Source organism: Talpa europaea (genome assembly GCF_964194135.1).
Source record: "Talpa europaea genome assembly, chromosome: 2".
Lineage (NCBI taxonomy): Eukaryota > Metazoa > Chordata > Mammalia > Eulipotyphla > Talpidae > Talpa > Talpa europaea.
The window spans coordinates 7173866-7183607 of record NC_140068.1 but is presented as its reverse complement, the minus strand read 5'-3'; positions in this window follow the sequence as shown (position 1 = coordinate 7183607).

Genomic DNA, 9742 nt, shown 5'->3' with positions numbered 1-9742 from the left:
CCAATTCATCATAGTTGACTCAGCCTATGCAGCTTATCTCCCATCAGTGATTAATGACTAGTATGCTAATATTTAGAGTTGAAAATGCTGAAGATAAATAACCAGCTTCATAAAGGTGTCTAAAAGCAGAGATATTACAAAATGTTGAATTCAGAACTATTTTATAAATGTAGCTATATCTTTATTGCTTTGTCACAAATATTTGAACAATTATATGATCTAATATAGTCACTTTACTTTTAAATGTAACAAATATTTCTTGATTCAATTTCCTAAAGAATGGCCCCTGGGTTAAGAGAGTTGAGATGCCTTTGCAGTCAAAGTCAAACAGACATTGTTTCAGTATCCTGGAAAAGCACAAATTGGCTTGGAGTTGTGTCTGAAATATGAGAATCCGTACTATAGGTGTCACCTAACAGAAATTAACAAGGTTTAATGTGAAGATTCTTTGCAAAGACAGTGCAAAATATAGTGTTGTAAAGGTAGGTATGAGTCAGGATTTAGGAAAATAACCAAGGTAAGAGATGAGAATTCCCAAGTTATATGTCTATGGTAATTGACTTAACTAAATGATATCTCTCTTAATCAGAATATACTTTTTTAAAATCATGAAATATTTTGCTAGTTTTTGTACTATAGGATTCATTTCTTGAGCAACAGAATATGTTTTGTAATATATCACATATGCATTGATCATTCCCAATGTCATCATTTTATTTTATATTTATCCAAATAATTCTGCATGAGAAGAGTCTTACTATATTGATGCATATGTTTAATAAAGTTTTGAGTTTAATGACTATTCTCATATATAATCAATCAAATATTTTTAATTTTAGCTAATGGTTTCAAATGCAGCTTCCATTTATCAAAGTATTCTGTAATGCTACCATATAATGCATAAACTATTTTTTAACATTTAAAAAATTATTGTTTCCTTACTTGCTCATTGTCCGAATTATAATCCTGTATTTCAGTACCCGGTAGACACAATTTAATTAAAGGATAAGGTCCCTGAAGTCAAAGTCAGATAATGGTCAATAATAGTTAAGTCATTGAGTACTTCCTATGGCCCATCATAGCAGACTTTCAGGAAGTAATTGTGAATCAGAGATAACTGTCCTTATAATCACAGACTGTACAGTTTAATAAATGATACAGAAAATCTATCAAATAATCCCAATAAAGGGTGATGTCAAAGACAAATATGGATTCAGGTGAGGAGGTTTTTTATGCAAAAAGATTATTACAATAAAGGAGAGATGGTAACTGTCATGGGGAGAGTATTGCAATTGTGTGGGATTTGGCACTAAAGAGCTGAAGTCATCTCAAGGATCAGGTAGAAAGTGGCATTTTTTTTATTGGCAGGCATACACAGGGGATAGAATGAGGTGTCATGATTGCACAGTCAATGTCTTCCCTGGAGTCAGTGATTCTCTCTGGAGTGACTCCTTAGGAAGGACTATGCTGTGTCCCAATATCCCTTGATGGGAAGGAGAGAAGTCTGATGAAAGATTAGTCAAGTGAACTTAATGGACATTTTGTTCTGCTTGATCAGTTAGACGCAAACAGTTGGATTCATCATTAATGAGATAAAGAAAGGGAGTTGGCAGGTTTGTGTCTGGTCTTTTCCTAGACAGACTAATCAGGGCTATCATGAGTCCTAACTAACCTATACTGGGAAGGGCAGTTCTTGGCATTATGTCCTTTTCTAGAATACAAAGGGTAAAGGGATTTTTGACCATTACTGTTTTCCAGAATGTGAGGCTCAGATAAAATTGTACATATCATTTTATATTATCTGTGATTAAAAACAGAGTTCTGTGGGAACACAAAGATGGAGGCAGGAAGGGACCCCAATCTCGATTTCAAGAATTAGAAGAAGTTTCACAGAGGATTGGTGGGTTAAAGGACAAGGGACATATTATTAAGAGTCAGCAATACATCCTGCATTCATAGACTTGCGCAATTCCATTTTCATTTTTTAATGTGTGTTCTTCTTGCAGCTGTATCCCCACTTAGCAGAGGAGATTGGGAATCAGGGCGTGCTTGATGTTTATTTGGAAGGTCAAGCCAATGGCAGGGCTCCAGCCCCAAATAATGAAGCTGACAGGAGTTGCATGGACACAAGGGCTGGAATTCAAAACACAGTCCCATGTTTAGGAAGAGGGAGGCGGATAAACATATGGCCAAGACATATGTGGTGAGGGGGGAAAGCAATGGGATTCTAGCTTTCTGGCACATTAACTCCTGAATCTGTGCAGGAAGCATGTTGGGAGGAAGAGCACACAGTTTGGATCAGCAGATTCCAGACCTGGGGAGGAAGGATTAATTCCAAGATTTCTGTCCTATTCTTAGGGTGGCACATCCTGATCTATTTTCTGCTTTGTTCAGATTTAACTTAGGATTTTAGGCAACAGTGTTCTTTAAACAATGATTAAGTTCTGCGCTGAGTGGGATGTGTAAATAAGTTCATTTAATCCCTGCAACACACTTTGGAGTAAGGTGCTGTTCTTATTTGCATGTGTTGAGAAGTAAGAAACTAAGGACAGAGAAATTTAATGACTTGCTCAGTATGCTTGGGTAATTAATAATGAAACTCTGGATACAAATGCAGGCAATTTTTGCTCCAAAGCTTGAACTCTTTAGCATCAGCCACACTGTTGCCACTTGATGCTGAGTTCCCCACAGTGACCAAAGCCAGAGGGGCCAGTGGAGGTCCCTGATGCTGATAAGGTCAGGATCTCATCTGAAGATCAAGTGCAGAGGGCACTCTGGGTTCCTTCCAAACGTCTGACTCAGAGATATTTATTAGAGCAGAGATCAAGTCCTTCTTTCTAATTGTAAATGGCTCCAAATTCATTAATATGTTGTCAAGTCTTCAACACCCATTTTTCAGTTCTTTTCTGGAACTTACAGGAAGTTAGAATAACTTGAAGATCTCTACAGTGACAGAGGGAATTGGAAAGGGAGGAACGTGCCAAGAAAATTCATGCGCCAAGAAAGGTAAACTTTTCCCCAAGGCAGTCTCAATGAGGACTCAGTGAGACCGGAATTTAAATCAGTTTTCTGTGTGTTACAACTGCTGCTGATAACAGGAAAAGGAAGGATGGCCCCATCTCTGATTTTCAGAGTCTTCTGAGACACAAATCGGCACTGATATATGTTACTTGCACTCCGTTTCAGCAAATCATCTTTTTAAAAATCTGAAGCCATATTTTCTGTCTGATGACAAAATGTCTGAGGATACATTTTCTCCTTGGATTTTTATGGAAGTTGTTAAGTTTTGAAACAGCTGACCCCTCAGGAATTGCAATGAAATACATCACAGTCCATCAACTGACTCAGTTTGGACACGTCAATCTGGATTTTGCTTTCCCTGAGACCCTTTGTTCGAGAATGTCTACGTACAACCCACATAGTGCTGTGCACTGGCTTTTATTTGCTGGCAACTTTGATTTGGGGGGATAGAAAGCAGGGTTCTGCCAAGCTTTAAGAACACCTTCATCCAATAATCTTTGTAACCCTCTTGCCCTGAGGTTGTTTAGATGTTTTCTCTACTATATCCAATATTATTCAGGCTTTAGCAAAATTGGGTGCCTTAATGGTAAAATTGACATTAAATGTGATTTTGTCCATAGAATAGGCATTGCATGCATTGTGATCAGAAGGCTATTTTTGTGCTAGAAAACCTTTCTTCTTTTATAGCTTGAGCCTTTTTCCCAGCTCTCATATGCACACCAAAAATGTTTTCCTAGTTCTCTTACGTAACTTCCCTGCTCTCACAGAGCTTGTGAAACATCTTCGCTTTAGTAGCATGCTGTTTCGGATAGTTAAAATACAACCCAGTCTAGCAACATTAACACTCTTGCTGCATGAAAAATACTCCCCAACTATCGACACCTTAACCATTAAAAAAGTCTCTTTAGGACAAAAATAAATACCTGATGGTGTCATTTATATTTGGAATATGGGGAAACCAAACAAAAGATCAGATGAAGACAAACTTTAAAACCAATGCTTGAAAGCATTGGTAGGAGGGTAGGAGAGAGGGGAGGGAGGTAAGAAAGGAGGTGAGAGCAAAGTGGGCTATGGTGGATGACTATGGATGCTTTGGTGGTGGGAGAGCCACAGTGACTAGTCCTGGGGGGAGAAATCTTGTGGTATAAAAAAAATGAACAAGGCTATAAAATCAGGGTAGCTCAATAAAACACATGATTAAATGATGAATTTATTGGATCTGGTAAAATTATAGAAAATTATAAGACATAATGTAATATACTCATAGGGATGCTTCTCAGAATTAGTGATTGTTAGTACTATATTTGCTTCGTATTTATAAACAGAACTTTAAATCTACATATATACATATTTCCATAATGTTGAAATTTCATTTATGCCCTATTTCTAAATTTTCCTTTCCTCTCCATACTCTTAACCCCCTGACAAGCACTGTCAAAAATAGACTGGGCTTCCGGCTAAGTCAGTTTTCATATTTGTTGATCTTCTTCCCTATAAAGGTATAGATATATATATTTTTTAAATTTAGAAAAATAAACCCACATAAATTGAATAAACATTGTAAAAACATGAATTGTAGGTATCATTCTACAATGTTATATTTCTGCCAACATTGGTTTTTGAGATCAACATAATACCCCAACTTTTTTAAAACTATAAATTTGTCTCATTAAAACAAACATTGATAGCTGTGCTAAAAAGTAGGCTCTGTAATATTATTGTTAAAAATGGCATGAAGCAGGTAGATTTGCTGCAGGCAGGAATTAGAGAGATAGAGTGACAGGGAGCATGACTAAATTGGGGAGTCACCACCGAGGGCACAAAGACGCAGAGCTCCCTAATAGTGCCAACCCTTAGTAAATGCTGACTTAGGGTATTTTACAGACCAGCTTGCTGGAGGAAAACGGCTGCTTCTGTCTCCTTCATGCTCTGATGGAGGAACTTGCCTGGGGAGTGTTGATCCTAATTTGCCACCTCAGCAAGCTGGCTCTGCTGTGAATGGCAGTTTATACACACTGCTTGTCACTGTGCAGCGCTGCCTTCTTCAGGCCTCCCACCCCCTGGGGTGTGCAGAAGAGAAGGGCTTGCTGTAGTAGTGCTTGCTGTAGTAGGGCTTGCTGTCCCCATGTGGTCCAAACGCTGGGCTTTGGGAGGCATGATGGTGCTGGACTCAGTTTTAGGATGAGGGCTCTTGACCACCAAATAAAAGACAGAATACAAGCCCGCTCAGAATGCTAAGTATTTGTGGAGGCTTTCTACACAAATGAAAGAGCACTTCCATAGGATTGACATTGTATTTACTGCTAAAGTGCTGAGAGATACATCACCTCAAGAAATGCCCAGTGGACAATCCTACCTCCCGTGTCTCAGATGCCCCAAGACCTCTGAAGGGAACTTCAACTTCCCTTAGCTACTCAGAAATTTATTCTCTTTGAATGTGAGTTGCTGAAATATAGTAGAAAAACAATCACTTCAGTCATCCATGTCAGGTGAAATTTCAGAAACGAGAGATTTTCATATGAGTATGGATGGACAAAATGGTACCCCGTCCATTTCATTGCCCTGCACCTCTGTCCATCCTTCCATACAACATCTCAGGGTGAATTTCCTTCATAATAGCTGCTAAGATCTCTCCTGACCATATGATATGGGCATTTCTTCCAACCTTCTCATTTTGTTTTCTTGTAAAAATTTTTTGTAAACAAAAAGAAAATTTTCATCTCATATAGGTTTTCCTCCTTAGAATTATTTACATAGGGTGTATAAAATATATATTTCATGTCTTTATATTTTAAGTTGCTTGTGGGAGGGAATCCTGTCAAATCATCTTTTCATTCTTTATAGTTTCTAATCACAGTACTAGACAGGTAGTAAATACCTGGTAAATATGAACCAAATAAAGAATAACAAATGAATACATACCTAGAAACAGATATTTTAAATAATAGCAATCTTAAAATGCATGCCTATGATTTTATTCAAATTGATTAACAGCTTAAATAATCTATAAGGTAACCTTAAATATTTTAAGTCAGATGGATTTTTTTTTTTCAACAACACACCATACACATTTAACAGTTTATCCCTGCGCCATTATCTACACCTGGTATACACGCGATTCCCATTTCACTTCTGTTGGGAATTCTTACATGTAATTTTCTTTTGTCTTTTTGACAAAATTCTTTTCATTTGATGCTAATTATTTTTTCATATTGCTCCCTTCTCTTGTCCCTGTTATTTTGTCTTTCCCCAGGGATTACCTTATGTTCCCATTTGCTTGCGTTCTCTCTTTCCCTCATTTACTTTGCCTTAATTTCTCTATTTCTCTCTCAATGTATTTATCACATCCCCCCTGCCTATAAAACAATGTGCTTTTTCATTATAATCATTTGATAAATTGGTTGCATCATGAAGAAGGGAAAATTATATACGTGTTTGTTGGTAACTTCTTCCACTTCTTAATGTAAGTAAACTCAAAAGTATAATTTTGCCCCTACACTGCATGGGAGTTCTTCTATAATTATTTAAGTCCTGCCTTCTTCACTCTGAGCTTTGAGATCCAGTCTTCTGGAACAACCACCTCTTCTCACCAATTGCCTCTAGATAGCTTCATCTTTACAATCCAGACACATGATAAACTCATCATTTTGAAAACCTCCTATAATCACTAAGTTAGTAACATGTAATTACTCTAGCTGGAAACCTGATAGTTACCTTTGACTGCTCTTATACCACATAGCTAATGGGGTTTAGCTGAATACTTCTTGAAAGCCTCCCCACCTCTCTAAGCCAATTGTCAGGTTCAGTGTCTCTTTAATCTAGATCTTATCAGTTAAGATTTTTAGGATTGCAAATGGAAGAAAATGCTTTATGCTAACATGACAAGCTCAGGCAAAATATAGATGGTTTAGAGCATCCCAGTCTCTATCGGGCGGGGGCTAGGGCATTCTAGGAGCCCTGGACATCAGTGATGTTTCTCTCTAGTTTTGGTATAAAATTGTCACAATATACTAATACTCAGGCAAGATTGAAGATTATTTCTTACTCTTAGAGAGTCTAAGACAGAAAATTATTTCTTCCTCATAGGAAGTACAAAATGAGTACGCTTCATTAGCTGGAGACTGTTCCATGCCAACATTTGGGGATCCAAGAATTTTCTAACACATGCCTGGAATGTTCCACATGCACATCCAGTTCATTTGCATCAAGTGGTGAAATGGAAAAGAACACAGGGGTTACACACGGGAGACTTGTGGACGAATCTCAAAGTCACACACACACACACACACACACACACACACACACGACATTTCACACTCCACAGGTTCCAGATCAGTCAGAGGAACTCATCTATCAGCAAAGGAATTTGCACAATGGCTTCCAGCTGTGTGCTCAGGAGCAAAGGGGATAGACCCAGTAATCAGTTCTTCCTTCCAGGACCTACCTTTCAGCCACTAAATTCCTCTGGGCCTTCCTTCCAGGACTTACAATTTAAATCCCCATCAATTAATTCCACCAGTCCACTTCCTCAGCAGCCTGGCTGATGTGCAATCCTCATTGCCATTAGCTAAAGTGACAACTTACTTAAATCAGGATGCAACGCAACGAAGGCACAGGGACCGGGAAGCATAGTAACAACCACCAGTAAGAAATGGAACAGGGCCTCCCCTGGTCGCACAGGTGGTTGAGCACCGCGCTGTGAAGTGGACAGCAGACTCTACAGCACCGGTTCGATCCCTGCCCGGCCTCAATCCCTGGCCGGCCGGCGCCGCAGACCTCTCCTGTCTCCTCCCCTCAGCAGTGTGTTTCATCAGTCTGCCTGTTCTGTTCCCCACTCTGTCTCTGGTGAATCCTCTCACCCTCCCTTGCATCTGGCCTTTACCCCAGCTCCTGTATAAAAATAAATAAATCTTGAAAAAAAAAAAGGAAAAAAAGAAAGAAAAGAAAAGGAAGACTACAGATGTCAGGCAGACACACTCTCTTACAGTCATAAATCCCTGCAGGGCAGAATCTGTGAGGGCCCCACCCAGGTTGGAGGCTCTGTGATTAGCCCTAGGTTCTGCTTTCTGGAAGGAGGACCTCTTTATGTTATCTGTGACATCCGCCTCCATTCTTGTGTATATTACTTTGTTTGGCCCTAGTTTGAATGGACCTCAGGGTCTCCACTCCCTGGTTGTTTAGTTTGGGAGGCACTGAAGGTGGCCTTAAGGTGAAACAGTTAAAAACTTTTTTTAAGTCCAGGGTCATAGGTGCTATCTAATATAATACGATTCCCTCAATAACCTATAATGTGGGGCCTCCTTGGTGATGCAACACAAATCCATCCTCCTCCAGCCAGGAGCAACGTAAATGGCACAGCAGACCTCTCCTGTCTCCCCGCTGCTCCCCTCAGGAGTGGATTTCAGTTGATCTGCCTGTTCTGCTCCCCATTCTGTCTCTGGTGAATCTTCTCAAACCCCATCCCCTTCCCTGCACCTCTCGTCTATACCCCAGTTCTTGTACGCATAAATAAACAAATCTTTAAAAAAAATCTATACTGTTCTCCATATTTTTTCCAGAAGCCCTATATGCTAGAAAACATCTCCAAAGTTCTTTCCTAGGTACAGTTCTCAAGCCTGATATATTTCTTGATTTTCTAGCTCCCCTAGGCTTTGTTTCCCTCCCCTCTATATTCTGAGATAGTCTGGGACAGTCCTATCATCTAAATTATTGCATCACAGTTGTCACTTGTTTGAGATATTTGGGGAGCCTTTCTAACTAAGTACCTTTCTGGGTTTTAAAATTTCCAATTTGCCATCTTGCAATGAACTTCTTTTAACCCCGGAAGACTCATTATTTTTAGACATACTCTATTCTATTTAAATTTTGTTTTAAAAATGCTGAAAATTCCTGCCAATCTTGTGATTTTTTTTTTTCTCATAATGCCTTGCTAAAGCAGCCAAGAGCAACCAACACATTTAGCCTCAACTCCTCAAACTTGGGCTCAGTGGTCTTCCAAGTAATTCCAGGCATCAATGTGACCAATTGTATTGCCTCTGCAGAATAAGATTTTTCAGTGTCTGGGTCTGTGTTGTGCTAAGTTCTAGGACACTGGGATCTCCCCACCCCTTGACCATCAGACTTGTGTATTTCTTCATTATAAGTGTTTGATCTTATTCACCTCCAATGCCTACCTAGTGATTTCCTATTGAAAGTACTTAACATTTTATGGATAAATGAATCAATCTGGTTTAAAAATTTACTGAGTAGCCCATTAAGAGAATTTTAATTTGTACTTTTGATTCTGTGTTTTTTATCCCTCAAGCTGGAAAGTGAAAGATGGGCTCCGTAGCCTTACAGAGTTGTGTTCTACATTTCTAATGGTCTACGCTGTTCTCTCTTCTTATCACATCCTGGTAACTTCTTCACAGAACTGGAAACAAAAGGTAGAAGGAAGCAAAGAGCAATGAAGAAAACAACGCACATGTCTCTCTCCTTGAATATGGTCTTCTTACCATATTAGTATATTCTAGCCTCTTATGTGTGACAATAGTGATTAATGCAAGGTGTCTAGGAAAAGATTTAAATTCTGAATGGAAATTAGGTAAAGAATTATACAGAAAGAGAATATATGAGCTGAGCTTTGAGAAATGACGAGACTTTAACAGAAATAAAAGTGCAGAGAAGGGCATTCCTGGCAGAGGAACAGTTCACACAAAAGACTTGACGTTGCACAAATAAA